Consider the following 19,261-nt stretch of genomic DNA (forward strand, 5'->3'; position numbering starts at 1 on the left):
TCCTTGTTCTTCATATTTCATGGACAGTACAAATGCAAACCTTATTTTTATCCTTTATTCTAATAATGCATTGATTTTAAATGTAAAGAATTTTAGGCCAGGTATGGTGGCTCACACCTATAATCTCAGAACCTTGGTAGGCCAAGGAGGATGGATCACATGAGGATAGGAACTTGAGACCAGCCTGAGCAACAGAGTAAGACCCTGTCTCTACAAAAAATAAAAAATAAATTAGCCAGGCATGGTACTTGCTTGTAGTTCCAGCTACTTGGGTAGCTGAGGTGGGAGGATTACTTGAGCCCAGGAGTTTGAGGCTGCACTGAGCTGTGATTGCCACTGCACTTCAGCCTGGGAGACAGAGGAAGACCCTGTATCTGTTCCCCCCCGAAATTTAGCGATTGTATTCCTTTACATCGTACTGTAGAGAGTTGATGTTTGTGTTCACTCCCTAACCTCATTCCACTTTCCCCTGCAAGTATACTTCAGAATATCTCAGATCCAATTCAAAATTTAATCTTAAAAGGTGTAATTATTTTCACAGTTTCATAGTTTAGTTTTGATCACTGAAAGCATTTCTTTCGTTTTGTCTAATTGAACAAATTTATGCAAAGAATTGGGGACTTACTCCTCATTAGCATTGTTCATCTATAGGTGGAAATAAGTTCAAGTATGTGTCGCAGTATTAATTAAAGGCAAAGTGATCTATTTGTATTACATTCTGAATAAATACTTATTGAATGAATGAAAAATAGAAGTATGATTCAATTATTTTAGAATCTTAAGTTATACAGATTTATGTAATGTCTATTTTGATTTTTATTAATTAACCATGAATTTATCCTACTCTAGTACTGAGAAAAAGAAAATGGAACTGTGGGTCCTTCTTTCATATGATACTTAGGAATGTATCTGCACTGTATCCAGAAGGTCAGTTACATGCCCTGTTTACCAATTAAATTCTGCTTCACTAAGGATAATAATAACTGACATTTAGTACATGGCATATGATGGGCACTGTACAAAATGCTTTGACGTGTTTTGTTCATTTAATCCACACAATGGTCCTATGCTGTAAAAACAGTTAATATCTACTTTTTTATAAATGAGGAAACTCCAGCTTAGAGAGATTAGGTAAGCTGCCTAAAGTCACTCTGTTTGTAAGTGTTTAGAGCTGAGATTCACATTCACGGAGTCCTCCTGAAGAATCTAGGATTAACCACCATGTTGAACAGCTTTGGCCTGCAAATTACATGCTTCTTAGAAAACGAGGCTATTATCTGTAATCTGTATTTTTTAATATCAATTTTATTACTTTCAACTGGTCAATTATATCATAAATTCCATGGAATTTTTATGGAACCCATGCTTTGCCACTCTTATATCCCTATAGTGGTGTTGGGGAATCAGGACACATTTATTTGCCTTAGAACTCTTTCTTTCTTTTTTCTTTTTTTTTTGTAATTCTACGTATAAATTGGAGGGTGGCCTTAAAATTTATCATCCCACCACTGAAAGTGAAAGAAGGTGCTATTTATGATTTCACCAGGACAACAGGCAGAAAATACTCTCTGGTCACACATTTAGCCTGCAGAGAGCATTTAAGTATGTTATGGATCGTCTGCCCTAGACACAGCAGTGGCATCTGCAACAAGTAAATGATAAACAAAAATCAACTTTCAGAGAAATAGCCATTTTTAGTAGACATAGGGAAATAGCCATTTTAAGTAAATGTCAGGTGAGTCTCACTATATAAACTGCCTATAATGAGACAGTTTAGTAAGCTTAAAGTTTTATTAATCTCCAAAAGCATCTAACAGGTTGGAATTTATTGGCATTCAAAACTATCATTCACAAATTGTAAGAGAAGCTGTCAAAGTCATGTTTTTGCTGGCCTATGGAATGCACTGGAGAATTCTTTGGACTTGCATATCTTCTGATTCATATATCATAATAATAATGTCTGTGTGATTCTCAGTGAATCATGAATGTGTGATTGTGCTTTTACAATAAAATTTGCTTATGAAGTCAGTGAAAATAATTCATGAATAACATTGTCAAAATTACTTTTAATCACATGATTAATCTGCAACACTAAGTTTATTATTTTTATGTGTTGGCTTACTACGTTTAAAAACTTTGTTTATAAAAACTGACTTTGCTATTTAATTTTTAATTTACTTTAGAAAATAATGTAGCACAATGTTAGATTTATTACATATGTAACTGTAATACTATTTAATGGTGCAAAATCATAGCATGTAATGTTTATAACTATAGCATTTTATTAACTGTCTTTGTACCTTTAAAGAAAGAAATATGATCATAATCTTTAGTTTTATTTAAATCAAGGATCATGGATTTATTTTGTCATACTTTCTAATAATTACAATGTTTTCCTTTGTAAGCATATGTGCCTAAATTCTCATCGAGGGCTTTCTGTACTGTGTAAATAGGACAAAATGTCCATATAGGAATGTTTAAAAAACATTTTCTATTGCATGTAACTCAGAAGGTACATCTAATATGCAATTAAATTGAATAAAATAGTACTTTGTGAATTAAAAATTTAAGTATTGGAAAACATTGTCATACTTTTAATTTTTTAATAGTGGTATAAAAGAGAATGTAAAGGCACTAAACAGAAAACACTAGTTTTTTTTTTTTTTTTTTTCTTTGTGTATACTCACAAGTAATTTAAATCATATTGAACAATATGTCTTTCTCAAGCCCAGTGAAAAAGTATACCTAGAGCTGGGATTCTTGTTTAACACATCAAACCAGAAGTCTTTCAGAAAGGAATTTTCAAAGTGTCCCAAAATATATTTGAACAGTTTAAAAGGCAGTAATGAACTTCATAAAAATAGATATAGTTTTTTTTTGCATATAAGAAATAGTTTTTATTACTATAAAGACAATAACTTTTTTTAATGTTTCACTGTAATTTATTTATTTGTTTATTATATCTTAAGTTCTAGGCTACATGTACACAACGTGCAGGTTTGTTACATATGTATACATGTGCCATGTTGGTGTGCTGCACCCATTAACTCGTCATTTACATTAGGTATATCACCTAATGCTATCCTTCCCCCCTCCACCTACCCACAATAGGACCCAGTGTGTGATGTTCCCCTTCCTGTGTCCAAGTGATCTCACTGTTCAATTCACACCTATGAGTAAGAACATGCAGTATTTGGTTTTCTGTTCTTGCGATAGTTTGCTGAGAATAATGGTTTCCAGCTGTATCCATGTCCCTACAAAGGACACAAACTCATCCTGTTTTATGGCTGCATAGTATTCCATGGTGTATATGTGCCACATTTTCTTAATCCAGTCTGTCACTGAGGGGCATTTGCGTTGATTCCAAGTCTTTGCTATTGTGAATAGTGCCGCAGTAAACATACGTGTGCATGTGTCTTTATAGCAGCATGACTTATAATCTTTTGGGTATATCCCCAGTAATGGGATGGCTGGGTTAAATGGTATTTCTAGTTCTAGATCCTTGAGGAATCACCACACTCTTTTCCACAATGGTTGAACTAGTTTACAATCCCACCAACGGTGTAAAAGTGTTCCTGTTTCTCCACATCCTCTCCAGCACCTGTTGTTTCCTGATTTTTTAATGATTGCCATTCTAACTGGTGTGAGATGGTGTCTCATTGTGGTTTTGATTTGCATTTCTCTGAGGCGAGTGATGATGAGCATTTTTTCATGTGTCTGTTGGCTGTATGAATGTCTTCTTTTGAGAAGTGTCTATTCATATAGTTTGCCCAATTTTGTTTTTTTCTTGTAAATTTGATTGAGTTCTTTATAGGTTCTGGATATTAGCCCTTTGTCAGATGAGTAGATTGCAAAAATTTTCTCCCATTCTGTAGGTTGCCTGTTCACTCTGGTGGTACTTTCTTTTGCTGTGCAGAAACACTTTAATTTAATTAGATCCCATTTGTCAATGTTGGCTTTTGTTGCCATTGCTTTTGGTGTTTAAGACATGAAGTCCTTGCCCATGCCTATGTCCTGAATGGTATTGCCTAGGTTTTCTTCTAGGGTTTTTATGGTATTAGGTCTAACATTTAAGCCTCTAATCCATCTTGAATTAATTTTTGGATGAAGAGTTAGGAAAGGATCCAGTTTCAGCTTTCTACTTTTGGCTAGCCAATTTTCCCAGCACCATTTATTAAATAGGAAATCCTTTCCCCATTTCTTGTTTCTGTCAGGTTGGTCAAATGCCAGATGACTGTAGATGTGTGGTATTATTTCTGAGGACTCTGTTCTGTTCCATTGGTCTATATCTCTGTTTTGGTACCAGTACCATGCTGTTTTGGTTACTGTAGCCTTATAGTATTGTTTGAAGTCAGCGTGATGCCTCCAACTTTATTCTTTTTTTTGCTTAGGATTGTCTTGGCAATGTGGGCTCTTATTTGGTTCCATATGAACTTTAAAGCAGTTTTTTTCCAATTCTGTGAAGAAAATCATTGGTAGCTAATGGGGATGGCAATGAATCTATAAAATTACCTTGGGCAGTATGGCCATTTTCACGATATTGATTCTTCCTACGTGAGCATGGTATGTTCTTCCATTTGTTTGCGTCCTCTTTTATTTCCCTGAGCAGTAGGTTTGTAGTTCTCCTTGAAGAGGTCCTTCACATCCCTTGTAAGTAGGATTTCTAGGTATTTTTTTCTCTTTGAAGCTATTGTGAATGGGAATTCATTCATGATTGGGCTAACTGTTTGTCTGTTACTGGTGTATAAGAATGCTTGTGATTTTTGCACATTGATTTTGTATCCTGAGACCTTGCTGAAGTTGCTTATCAGCTTCAGGAGATTTTGGGCTGAGATGATGGGGTTTTTTTAATATACAATCATGTCATCTGCAAACAGGGACAATTCGACTTCCACTTTTCCTAATTCAATACCCTTTATTTCTTTCTCTTGCGTGATTGCCCTAGCCAGAACTTCCAACACTATGTTGAATAGGAGTGGTGAGAGAGGGCATCCCTGTCTTGTGTCAGTTTTCAAATGGAGTGCTTCCAGTTTTTGCTCATTCAGTATGATATTGGCTGTGGGTTTCTCATAAATAGCTCTTATTATTTTGAGATACGTTCCATCAATACCTAGTTTATTGAGCGTTTTTAGCATGAAGGCTATTGAATTTTGTCAGAGGCCTTTTCTGCATCTATTGAGATAATCATGTGGTTTTTGTCTTTGGTTCTGTTTATATGCTGGATTACATTTATTGATTTGCGTATATTGAACCAGCCTTGCATCCCAGGGATGAAGCCCATTGATCATGATGGATAACCTTTTTGATGCACTGCTGGATTTGGTTTGCCAGTATTTTATTGAGGAGTTTTACATTGATGTTCATCAGGGATATTGATCTAAAATTCTCTTTTTTTGTTGTTTCTCTGTCAGGCTTTGGTATCAGGATGATGTTGGCCTCGTAAAATGTGTTAGGGAGGATTCCCTCTTTTTCTATTGATTGTAATAGTTTCAGAAGGAATGGTACCAACTCCCCCTTGTACCTCTGGTAGAATTCGGATGTGAATATGTCTGGTTCTGACATTTTTTTGGTTGGTAGGCTATTATTGGCTAAATTTCAGAACCTGCTATTGGTCTATTCAGGGATTCAACTACTTCCTGGTTTAGTCTTGGGAGAATGTAAGTGTCCAGGAAATTATCTATTTCTTCTAGGTTTTCTAGTTTATTTGCATAGAGGTTTGTATAGTATTCTGTGATGGTAGTTTGTATTTCTGTGGGGTCGGTGGTGATATCCCCTTTATAATTTTTTATTGCATCTATTTGATTCTTCTCTCTTTTCTTCTTTTTTAGTCTTGCTAGCGGTCTATCAATTTTGTTGATCTTTTCAAAAAAGATCATTTCATTATGTACCCGGTTGTCATTCAGGAGCAGGTTGTTCAGTTTCCATGTAGTTTAATGGTTTTCATTGAGTGTCTTAGACCTGAGTTCTAGTTTGATTGCACTGTGATCTGAGAGACAGTTTGTTATGATATCTGTTCTTGTATATTTGCTGAGGAGTCCTTTATTTCCAATTATGTGGTCGGTTTCGGAATAAGTGCGATGTGGTGCTGAGAAGAATGTATATTCTGTTAATTTGGGTTGGAGAGTTCTGTAGATGTCTATTAGGTCCGCTTGGTGCAGAGTTGAGTTCAGTTCCTGGATATCTTTGTTAACTTTCTGTCTCGTTGATCTGTCTAATGTTGACAGTGGGGTGTTAAAGTCTCCCATTATTATTGTATGGGAGTCTAAGTCTCTCTGTAAGTCTCTAAGGACTTGCTTTATGTATCTGGGCACACCTCTATGGGTGCATATATATTTAGGATAATTAGCTCTTCTGATGAATTGATCCCTTTACCATTATGTAATGGCACTCTTTGTCTCTTTTGATCTTTGATGGTTTAAAGTCTGTTTTATCAGAGACTAGGATTGCAACCCCTGCTTTTTTTTTTTTTTTTTCCATTTGCTTGGTACATCTTCCTCCATCCCTTTATTTTGAGCCTATGTGTGTCTCTGCAAGTGTGATGGGTCTCCTGAATACAGCTGACTGATGGGTCTTGACTCTTTATCCACTTTGCCAGTTTGTGTCTTTTAATTGGACCATTTAGTCCATTTACATTTAAAGTTAATATTGTTATGTGTGAACTTGATCCTGTCATTATGATATTAACTGGTTATTTTGCTTGCTATTTGATGCAGTTTCTTCCTAGCATCAATGGACTTTACATTTTGACATGTTTTTGCAATAGCTGATACCTGTTGTTCCTTTCCGTGTTTAGTGTTTCCTTCAGGATCTCTTGTAGGGCAGGCCTGGTGGTGACTGAATCTCTCAGCATTTGCTTGTCTGTAAAGGATTTTACTTCTTCACTTATGAAACGTAGTTTGACTGGATATGAAATTCTGGGTTGAAAATTCTTTTCTTTTAGAATGTTGAATATTAGTCCCCACTCTCTTCTGGCTTGTAGAGTTTCTGCCGAGAGATCTGCTGTTAGTCTGATGGGCTTCCCTTTGTGTGTAACCCGACCTTTCTCTCTGGCTGCCCTTAACATTTTTTCGTTCATTTCAACTTTGGTGAATATGACAATTATGTGTCTTGGAGTTGCTCTTCTTGAGGGGTATCTTTGTGGCATTCTCTCTATTTCCTGAATTTGAATGTTGGCCTGCCTTGCTAGGTTGGGGAAGTTCTCCTGGATGATATCCTGCAGAGTGTTTTCCAACTTGGTTCTATTTTCCCTGTCACTTTCAGGCACTCCAATCAGACATAGATTTGATCTTTTCACATAATCCCATACCTCTTGGAGACTTTGTTCATTTCTTTTTACTCTTTTTTCTCCACACTTCTCTTCTCACTTCATTTCATTCATTTGATCTTCAACTCTTTCTTCCAGTTGATTGAGTCGGTTACTGAAGCTTGCCTATTTGTCACGTAGTTCTCGGGTTATGGTTTTCATCTCTATCAGTTCTTTTGAGGAATTCTCTATGTTGGTTATTCTAGTTAACCATTCATCAAATCTTTTTTCAAAGTTTTTAGTTTCTTTATGCTGGTTATGTAGTTCCTCCTTTAGCTCTGAGAAGTTTGATCAACTGAAACCTTCTTCTCTTGACTCGTCAAAGTCATTCTCCATCCAGCTTTGTTCCGTTGCTCTCAATGAGCCGCGTTCCTTTGGAGGGGGAGATGCGCTCTGATTTTTTGAATTTCCAGCTTTTCTGCACTGCTTTTCCCCCATCTTTGTGGTTTTATCTGCCTTTGGTCTTTGATGATGGTGATGTACTGATGGGGCTTTGGTGTGGGTGTCCTTTCTGTTTGTTAGTTTTCCTTCTAACAGTCAGGACCCTCAGCTGTAGGTCTGTTGGAGTTTGCTTGAGGTCCACTCCAGACCCTGTTTGCCTGGGTATCAGCATTGGAGACTGCAGAAGATAGAATATTGCTGAACAACGAGTATTGCTCTCTGATTCTTGCTCTGGAAGCTTCGTCTCAGGGGTGTACCCTACCATGTGAGGTGTGAGGTGTCGGTCTGCACCTAGTGGGGGATGTCTCCCAGTTAGGCTACTCAGGGTTCAGGGACCCACTTGAGCAGGCAGTCTGTCCGTTCTCAGATCTCAACCTCCGTGCTGGGAGATCCACTGCTCTTTTCAAAGCTGTCAGACGGGCATTTACCTCTGCTGAGGTTTCTGCTGCTTTCTGTTTAGCTATGCCCAGTCCTCAGAGGAGGAGTCTACAGAGGCCGGCTATCCTCCTTGAGCTGTGGTGGGCTCCACCCAATTCGAGCTTCCCCGAGGCTTTGTTTACCTACTAAAGCCTCAGCAGTTGCGGGCACCCCTCCCCCAACCTCGCTGCTGCCTTGCAGTTAGATCTCAGACTGCCGTGCTAGCAATAAGGGAGGCTCAGTGGGTGTGGGACCCTCTGGGCCAGGTGTGGGATATAATCTCCTGGTGTGCCATTTGCTAAGATCCTCAGTAAAGCACAGTATTAGGGTGGGAGTTACCCGATTTTCCAGGTGTTGTGTGTCTCAATTTCCTTTGGCTAGGAAAAGGAATTCCCTTCCCCCTTGTGTTTCCCAGGTGTGGTGATGCCTGGCCCTGCTTCAGCTCTTGCTGGTTGGACTGCACCCTCAGACCAGCACCAACTGTCCGACAGGACACGCCCCAGTGAGATGAACCCAGTACCTCAGTTGAAAATGCAGAAATCACCCGTCTTCTGTGTCGCTCACACTAGGAGCTGGAGGCTGTAGCTGTTCCTATTTGGCCATCTTGGACGTGCCCCCAAAATAGATATTTTAAGTCAAAATGATGCAGAGAACAAATTTTCTTGTTGTTCTGGGTAAATTTTTTCATTGTATTTTAAGTTCTGGGGTACATGTGCAGAACGTGCAGGTTTGTTACATAAGTATACATGTGCCATGGTGATTTGCTGCACTAATCAACCCATCATCACATTAGGTATTTCTCCTACTGCTATCCATCCCCTAGCTCCCACCCCACAACAGGACCCAGTGTGTGATGTTCCCCTCCCTGTGTCCATATGTTCTCATGTTCAATTCCCAGTTATGAGTGAGAACATGCGGTGTTTGGTTTTCTGTTCTTGTGATAGTTTGCTGAGAATGGTTTCCAGTGTCATCCATGTCCCTGCAAAGGATATAAACTCATCCATTTTTATGGCTGCATAGTATTCTATGGTATATATGTGCCACATTTTCTTTATCCTGTCTATCATTGATGGGCATTTGGGTTGGTTCCAAGTCTCTGTTATTCTGAACAGTGGCACCATAAACATACGTGTGCATGTGTCTTTTTAGTAGAATGATTTATAATCCTTTGGGTATATACCTAGTAATGGGATTGCTGGGTCAAATGGTATTTCTAGTTGTAGATCCTTGAGGAATCACCACACTGTCTTCCACAACTAATTTACACACCCCCAACAGTGTAAAAGCATTCCTCTTTCTCCACGTCTTCTCCAGAATCTTCTTTCCTGACTTTTTAATGATCGCCTTTCTTACGGGCGTGAGGTGGTATCTCATTGTGGTTTTGATTTGTATTTTCTGATGGCCAGTGATGATGAGCACTTTTTCATTTGTCTGTTGGCTGCATAAATGTCTTCTTTTGAGAAGTGGCTTTTCATATCCTTGACCCACTTTTTGATGGGGTTGTTTTTTTCTTGGAAATTTGTTGAAATTCTTTGTGGATTTTGGATATCGGCCCTTTGCCAGATGGATAGATTGCAAAAATTTTCTCCCGTTCTATAGGTTGCCTGTTCACTCTTATGATAGTTTCTTTTGCTGTGCAGAAGCTCTTTAGTTGAATTAGATCCCATTTGTCATTTTGGCTTTTGTTGCCATTGCTTTTGGTGTTTTAGTCATGAAGTCTTTGCCCATGCCTATGTCCTGAATGGTATTGCCTAGGTTTTCTTATAGGGTTTTTATGGTTTTACGTCCAACATTTAAGTCTTTAACCCATCTTGAATTAATTTTTATATAAGATGTAAGGAAGGGATCCAGTTTCAGCTTTCTGTATATAGCTAGACCATTTTCCCAACACCATTTATTAAATAGGGAATTCTTTCCCCGGTGCTTGTTTTCATCAGATTTCTCAAAGATCAGATGACTGTAGATATGTGGTGTTATTTCTGAGGTCTCTGTTCTGTTCCATTGGTCTATCTCTCTGTTTTGATACCAGTACCATGCTGTTTTGGTTATTGTGGCCTTGTAGTGTAGTTTGACATCAAGTATAATGATGCCTCCAGCATTGTTCTTTTTGCTCAGGATTGGCTTAGCTATGTGGGCTCTTTTTTGATTCCATATGAAATTTAAAGTAGGTTTTTCCAATTATCTGAGAAAGTTAATGGTAGCTTGATGGGGACAGCATTGAATCTATAAATCACTTTTGGCAGTATGGCCATTTTCTCGATATTGATTCTTCCTATCCATGAGCATGGAATGTTTTTCCATTTGTTTGTGTCCTCTCTTATTTCCTTGAGCAGTGGTTTGTAGTTCTCCTTGAAGAGGTCCTTCACATCTCTTGTAAGTTGTATTCCTAGGTATTTCATTCCCCTTGTAGCAATTGTGAATGGGAGTTCACTCATGATTGGACTCTCTGTTTGTCTGTTATTAGTGTATAGGAATGCTCGTGATTTTTGCACACTGATTTTGTATCCTGAGCCTTTGCTGAAGTTGCTTATCAGCTTCAGGAGATTTTGGGCTGAGACGATGGGGTTTTCTAAATATACTATCATGTCATCTGCAAACAGAGACAGTTTGACTTTCTCTTTTCCTAATTGAATACCCTTTTTTTCTTTCTTTTGCCTGATTGCCCTGGCCAGATCTTCCAATACTGTGTTGAATAGGAGTGGTGAGAGAGGGCATTCTTGTCCCAGTTTTCAAAGGGAATGCTTCCAGTTTCTTGCCCATTCAGTATGATCTTGGCTGTGGGTTTGTCATAAATAGCTCTTATTATTTGGAGATACATTCCATCAGTACCTAGTTTATTGAGAGCTTTTAGCATAAAGCGGTGTTGAATTTTGTTGAAAACCTTTTCTGCATCTATTGAGATAATCATGTGGTTTTTTTTTCATTGATTCTGTTTATGTGATGGACTATGTTTATTGATTTGCGATGTTGAACTATCCTTGCATCCCAGGGATGAAGCCAACTTGATCATGGTGGATAAGCTTTTTGATGTGCTGCTGGATTCGGTTTGTCAGTATTTTATCAAGGATTTTTGCATAGAAGTTCATTGGCAATATTGGCCTGAAATTTTCTTTTTTCTTGTGTCTCTGCCAGGTTTTGGTATCAGGAATATGCTGGCCTCATAAAATGAGTTAGGGAGGATTCCCTCTTTTTCTGTTGTTTGGAATAGTTTCTGAAGGAATGGTACCAGTTGCTCTTTGTACTTCTGGTAGAATTTGTCTGTGAATCTGTCTGGTCCTGGGCCTTTTTTTGGTTTGTAGGCTATTAATTGATGCCTTAATTTCAGAACTTGTTATTGGTCTATTCAGGGATTCAACTTCTTCCTGGTTTAGTCTTGGCAGGGCATATGTGTCCAGGAATTTATCAATTTCTTCTAGATTTTCTACTTTATTTGCATAGAGGTGTGTGTAGTATTCTCTGATGGTAGCTTGTATTTCTTTGGGATTGGTGGTATCCCCTTTATTATTTTTTATTGCATCTATTTGATTCTTCTCTCTTTTCTTTATTAGTCTTGCTGGCGGTCTATCAGTTTTGTTGATATTTAAAAAAAAAAAAAAAAAACAGCTGCTGGGTTCATTGATTTTTTTTGAAGGGTTTTTTCTGTCTCTATCTCTTTCAGTTCTGCTCTGTCTTCTGCTAGCTTTTGATTTTGTTTGCTCTTGGTTCTCTAGTTCTTTTCATTGTGGTGTTAGGGTGTTGATTTTAGATCTTTCCCACCTTCTCTTATGGGCATTTAGTGCTATAAACCTCTCTGTACACACTGCTTTAAATGTGTCCCAGAGATTCTGGTATGTTGTATCTTTGTTCTCATGGGGTGTTAAAGTCTCCCACTAGTACTGTTTGGGAGTCTAAGTCTCTTTGTAAGTCTCTAAGAACTTGCTTTATGAATCTGAGTTCCCTGTATTGGGTGCATATATATTTAGGATAGTTAGCTTTTCTTGTTGCATTGAACCCTTTGCCATTATGTAATGGCCTTCTTTGTCTCTTTTGATCTTTGATGGTTTAAAGTCTGTTTTATCAGAGACTAGGTTTGCAACCCCTGCTTTTTTTTTTTTTTTTTTCTTTTTCTTTTTCTTTTTCTTTCCACTTGCTTGGTAAAGATTCCTCCATCCCTTTATTTTGAGCTTATGTGTGTCTCTGCATGTGAGATGACTCTCCTGAATACAGCGTACTAAATGGGTCTTGACTCTTTATCCACTTTGCCAGTCTGTGTCTTTTAATTGGGGCATTTAGCCATTTACATTTAAGGTTAATATTGTTATGTGTGAAGTCGATCCTGCCATTATGATGCTAGCTGTTTATTTTGCCTGTTACTTGATGCAGTTTCTTTATAGCATCGGTAGTCTTCACAGTTTGGTATGTTTTTCTAGTGGCTCATGTCAGTTGTTCCTTTCCATGTTTAGTGCTTCCTTCAGGAGCTCTTGTAAGGCAGGCCTGGTGGTGACAAAAATCTGTCAGCATTTGCTTGTCTGTAAAGGATTTTGTTTCTCCTTCGCTTATGAAGCTTAGTTTGGCTGGATATGAAATTCTGGTTTGAAAATTCTTTTTTTTAATAATGTTGAATATTGGCCCCCACTCTCTTCTGGCTTGTGGGGTTTCTGATGAGAGATCTGCTGTTACTGTGATGGGCTTCCCTTTGTGGGTAACCCAACCTTTCTCTCTGCTGGCCTTAATAGTTTTTCCTTCATTTCAACCTTGGTAAATCTGATGATTATGGGTCTTGGGGTTGCTGTTCTTGAGGATTATCTTTGTGGTATTTTCTGTATTTCCTGAATTTTAATGTTGACCTGTCTTGCTAGGTTGGGAAAGTTCTCCTGGATAATATCCTGTAGAGTGTTTTCCAACTTGGTTCCATTCTCCCCATCACTTTCAGGTACAACAATCAAACATAGATTTGCTCTTTTCACATAGTCCCATATTTCATGCAGGCTCCGTTCGTTTCTTTTCACCGTGTTTAATCTTGTCTTCTCACTTTATTTCATTTAATTGATCTTCAATCTCTGTTATCCTTTCTTCCACTTGATTGATTCGGCTATTGATACTTGTGTATGCTCCACGAAGTTCTCATGCTGTGTTTTTCGTCTCTTTCAGGTCATTTATGTTCTTCTCTAAACTGTTTATTTTAGTTAACGATTCATCTAACCTTTTTTCAAGGTTCTTAGCTTCCTTGCATTGGGTTAGAACATGCCCCTTTAGCTTAGAGGAGTTTGTTATCACTCACCTTCTGAAGCCTGCTTCTGTTAATTTGTCAAACTCATTCTTCATCCAGTTTTGTTCCTTTGCTGGCGAGGAGTTGTGATCCTTTGGAGGAGAAGAGGCATTAAGATTTTTGGAATTTTCAGCCTTTTTTTGCTTCCCGGATTTATCTACCTTTAGTCTTTGAAGTCGGATGGTGTCTTCTGAGTGGACGTCCTTTTTGTTGATGTTAATACTATTCCTTTCTGTTTGTTAGTTTTCCTTCTAACAGGCCTCTCTGTTGCAGGTCTGCTGGATTTGCTCAAGGTCCACTCCAGACCCTGTTTGCCTGGGTATCACCGGTGGAGGCTGCAGAACAGCAAAGATTGCTAACTGTTCCTTCCTCTGGAAGCTTTTTCCCAGAGGGTCACCCACCAGATGCCAGCCAGGGCTCTCCTGTATGAGGTGACTGTTGGCCCTACTGGGAAGTTTCTCCCAATCGGGATACACAGGGGTCAGGGTCCCACTTGAGGAAGCAGTCTATCCCTTATCAGAGGTTGAACACTGTGTTAGTAGATCTGCTGCTCTCTTCAGAACTACCAAGCAGGGATATTTAAGTCAGCTGAAGCTGCGCCTACAACCGCCCCTTCCCAGAGTTGCTCTGTCCCAGGGAGGTGGGGGTTTTATCTATAAGTCACTGACTGGGGCTGCTGCCTTTTTTTCCGAGAGGGAATCTAGAGGAGGCAGTCTGGCCTCAGAGGCCTTGCTTAGCTGTGGTGGGCTTCACCCAGTTTGAACATCCTGGTGGCTTTGTTTACACCGATGAGGGGGAAACTGCCTACTCAAACCTCAGCAATGGTGGATGCCCCTCCACCCACCAAGCTCGAGTGTCCCAGGTTGAGCTCAGATTGTTGTGTTGTGCTGGCCGCAAGACTTTCAAGCCAGTATATCTTAGCTTGCTGGGCTCCGTGGGAGTGGGACTCGCCGAGCCACAGCACTTGGCTCCCTGGCTTCAGCCCCCTTTCCAGGGGAGTGAACGGTTCTGTCTCTCTGGCTTTCCAGGTCCCACTGGGGTATGAGAAATAAACTCCTGCAGCTAGCTCAGTGTCTGCCCAAATGCCCACCCAGTTTTGTGCTGGAAACCCAGGGTCCCTGGTGGTGTAGGCACTGGAGGGAATCTCCTGGTCTGCAGGTTGCAAAGACTGTGGGAATAGCGCAGTATCTGGGCCAGAATGCACGGTACAGTACCAAGTGGCTTCCCTTGGCCGACAGGGAGTTCCCCGACACCTTGCACTTCCCAGGTGAGGTCATACCACACCCTGCTCCACCTCGCCCTCCTTGGGCTACACCCACAGTCCAACCAGACCCAATGAAGTGAACTGTGTAACTCAGTTGGAAATGCAGAAATCACCCACCTTCTGCATTGATCTCGTTGGGAGCTGCAGACCAAAGCTGTTCCTATTTGACCATATTGCCAGGCTCCCGTTGTTCTGGGAATTTTTTTTTTTTTTTTTTTTTTTTTTTTTACCATGTTAGTTTAGGTTGATTCAGCACAAATGCTTGCAAAACATTTCAATATTTATATTCTATGAAAATGTCTACTATTACAAAAGAGCATCAACATTCCAATTAGGGCATTTTAAGGTTTCTAACATTAAAAACATGAAAAAATATTAGGCAGAATATACAATATTTCACTATGTATTTTATTTGACTCTTATTTGAAATAATTATATGCTAAAACAATTAATGACTGGTAAATAATTGTTTGTGTTCTAAAGCATGTGAGGCCAGTTTAAAGGAAGTGAGTAATTGTATTTTTTTGGTGACTGCATTAGAAAACAATTATTGGGAGATCAACTTCTGGAAAGATCGAGTAGATATGCTTTCCCCCACTCCTCCTGGTAAGTACAGCTAACAACGTTAGGTCTTATAAAACAAACAGTAAAAGATTCTGACTTTAGCCAACACAGCTACTGTGGCCCCTCCTCCACCTCCAGCAGCAAAGGCTCCCCAACTAGGGAGTTGGGAGCCAAGACTGTCACCTGATCTGGTGATAAGGAAACCCTTTCATTCCTAGTAAGAAGCCTGAACTCCCACTCTAGATGTGGAGGAACCAGGTACCCCTCTTACCCTGGATTTTTAACAGAGGCAGAATGAGGAACTTAGATTTCTAACTCTACCTGACAGTAATAAGGTGAAGTGAGTATCTCTTTCCCCATTAATGTGGTGTCAGAGGAGGTCTACTAAACCGATTTAGATAAGATCTGAATCCCATAATATCTAAAATATTAGGTTTCAATAAAAAACATACCAAGAGTCATGCAATTCTCAACTCGATTAAGAAAAAACCAATAGATGCCAAAACCAAAATGAATCAAATGTTAGAATTATCTAACAATTATTTAAAGCAGTCATCATCAAAATGCTTCATGTGCAACTAGGAAAAAAAGAAAAATAACCTCAGCAAATAGAAAGTGACAGAAAATAAATAGATGATATAAGAAATAAAGAAAATAAAGATTATTCACTCTGAATAATAAAGGTAATATAGACTGAAAAAAAAATGCAAAATGCACAGAGGCTTAGGCCCTGTGAGACTTATAACAAATGATATTTGTATTATTGATATTGCAGAAGGAGAGGATAATAGGTTGGGCTGAAAAGATATTCAAAGTAATAACAATTGAAAATTTCCCCAACTTTAACAAATGCCATTAACCTACACATTCAAGAAACTGAGCGAACCCCAAACAGAATAAACTGAATGAAATCCAGGTCAAAACACATCGTAATCAAAATTACAAAAGCTAAAGACAGAGAACCTTAAAAGCAGAGATAGAGAAACAACACCTCACCCACTGGGGAAAACCAAATGAATGACAGTGCATTTCACATCAGAAACTATGGAAGACAAAAGAAGTGTCACATTTTCCAAATGCTCCTAGAAAAGTACAGTAGGCAGTCCAAAGTTCTATATCTGATGAAAGAATCTCTGAATAATGAAATAGAAGTCAGGATATCCTTAATGAAAACAACTAAGAAACTGGCAGACCTATCTTAAAATAATGGTTAAAGAAGGTTCTTCAAAGAGGTAGGGAATCATGAAGGATTTTGGGACCATCAGGAAGGGAGAAATAACACTTTCTTGAGGGAGTAGAAGCATCAAATATAATAGACATTCTTCCCTTCTTGATTCTTCCCTTCTTGATTTTTCTCTATAATTTTTAACTTAAAGCAAAAATTACAACACTGATCTGGTTCTCAATGTAATGTAAATGTAAAGGACATACTGAAGATGCTTACAAAGGAGCAAGATAAAGGGACGTAAAAGTACGTAAGGTTTTTAAACTTCATTCAAATTGGTAAAATTTCAATATCAATAAGTTGTGACAACTTATATTTAAAGTTACATATTCACTTATATAATACCTAGAACAACCACCAATAAAGCTATAAAAGAAACATAATGAAATTACTAGGGATACATCAAAATGGAATTCTAAAAAAAGTTCTAGTAACTCACAGGAATGAAGGGAAAATCAGTAAGGAAAAACAGAAGAAATGGTAAATAAAAATAATGGTGGACTTAGGTTCTAATTAATAATTATCATAAATCTAAATAGGCTTCTTATACCAATAAGACAGAGATTGGTAGTGGATGAAAAAGAACCTCACTATATGCTGCCTACAAGAAACTCAATTCAACTGGAACAATATAGGTAGGTTGAATGTAAAAGGATGCAAATGTATTTGCCATATAGACATTAATCAAAATCAAGCAAGAGTGATATATTGATACCTGATAAAATGGATGTTAGAGCAAAGAAAATTACCAGGAACAAAAAGAGACGTTACATAATAAGAAAAGAATCAACCCACCAAGAAAATATAAACTAAACAATAGAGTTGCAAAATATGTGGTAGACCATCAGCAAAAACTGATAGAACTGAAATAATAGACAAATTTCCAATTATGTTTGGAGACATCAACAAGCATCTTCCAACAACTGTTAGAACGACTAGACAGGAACACAGCAAGTATATAAAATAACACCATCAATGAACATCATCTAATTTATATGTTTAGAATATTAAAAACAGCAGAATACACACATATATATAGAACATTTACCAAGATAGACTATATCCTGGACTTTAAAACTAATACCAAAAAATATAAAATAATTGAAATCATAGAGTATGTTTTCTGACAAAAATGGAATCAAACTAGACATTAGTAATAGAGATAACAGAAATATATCCACACCTGGGTGTTAAAAAAGACACCCCTGTAAATAACTCTTGAGTCAAGGAGGAAGTCTTAGGGGAATTTTTAAAAGTAAATGAGACAGAAAGAAAATGAAAATTTAACACATCAAAAATTTGGGCTTGCAGCTAAAGCAATGCTGACATCTATAGTGTTAAATTCATATGTTAAAAAAGAGAAAGAGCCTCAAATCCACCTAAGTTCCCACACCAAGAAACTAGAAAATGAAGAACAAAAATCCAAAGCAAGCTAAAGGAAGAGAATTATGAATATAAGAGCAGAAGTCAATGAAATTAAATACATAAACAACAGGGAAAATCAATGAAACAAAAAGATGGTTCTTTGGAAAAACGGTAAAATTGGCAAAGCTCCAACAAAACTGACAGAGCAAAAAGAGAAAGACAAATTACCAATACCAGAAATGAAACAGGCAATATAATTATAGACCCTACATTTTTCAAAAGATAATAAAGAAATGGTATGAACAACTCTACACACATAAATTTGACAATTTAGATGAAATGGACTATACAACTACCACATAAACTACCAAGGATTATTCAGTATGGAAAAGATAATTGCATAGCTCTACAACTATTAAGGAGATTAAATTCATCATTTAAAAACTACTGAAAAAGAAATAGCTAAGTCCGGATCGGTTCACAGGAGAATACCATTAAACATTTAAAAATGAAATAACACAAGATCTGCACAATTTCTTTCAGAAAATGAAAGGGGGGGGGAGCATTTTCCAAATCATTTTATGAAACCAATATTACTTTTGTACCCAAATAAAAGATAGTACAAAATGAAGAAAACTATAAACCAATATCTCTCATGAATGTAGAGCAAAAATCTTTTATGAATTATTAGAAAATAGCATTCAGCAATATAGAAACAGAGTTATACATAATGCCCATTTGGAGTTCATCCTAGAGATGTAAAATTGGTCCAATATTTCAAAACAATCATTGTAATTCACCATAAATGTAAAGGAGATAAATCACATTGTCATATCAATTGAGGCAAAATAAGCATTTGACAAAATTTGACACTCATTTATGATAAAAGCCCAGAAAATAAGGAAAAGAAACACCCGCAACTTGATGAAGAGAATTTACAAAAATCTTATAGCTAACATCTTACTTAGTGGTGAAAGTAGAATGCTTTCCTCTTAAGATGAAAACAATGCAATAGTGTCTCCCAGTCCCACTGCTAGTCAACATTTTACAGGAAGTTCTAGCAAGCTCAATAAGGTAAGAAAAGGAAATAAAAGACATAAATTAGAAAGGAAAATATAAAGTTGTTCCTACTTGCAGATGACACAATGGTCTACATAAAAAATAAGGGATCTATTAAAATACTCCGGCCAGGCGCGGTGGCTCAAGCCTGTAATCCCAGCACTTTGGGAGGCCGAGACGGGCGGATCACGAGGTCAGGAGATCGAGACCATCCTGGCTAACACGGTGAAACCCCGTCTCTACTAAAAATACAAAAAATTAGCCAGGCGAGGTGGCGGCGCCTGTAGTCCCAGCTACTCGGGAGGCTGAGGCAGGAGAATGGCGGGAACCCGGGAGGCGGAGCTTGCAGTGAGCTGAGATCCGGCCACTGCACTC

General features: G+C 38.0%; 1 long non-coding RNA gene across 1 annotated transcript; it reads left to right on the plus strand.

Annotated features, from left to right (window-relative positions):
• Positions 1–259: 259 nt before the first annotated feature.
• On the plus strand, positions 260–17,276 carry LOC111541661. Its single transcript, XR_002731341.1, has 2 exons — positions 260–927; positions 13,683–17,276. It is a non-coding gene; the product is annotated as an uncharacterized LOC111541661 (long non-coding RNA).
• The last annotated feature ends 1,985 nt before the right edge of the window (positions 17,277–19,261 follow it).

Source organism: Piliocolobus tephrosceles, chromosome 4 (assembly GCF_002776525.5).
Source record: "Piliocolobus tephrosceles isolate RC106 chromosome 4, ASM277652v3, whole genome shotgun sequence".
Lineage (NCBI taxonomy): Eukaryota > Metazoa > Chordata > Mammalia > Primates > Cercopithecidae > Piliocolobus > Piliocolobus tephrosceles.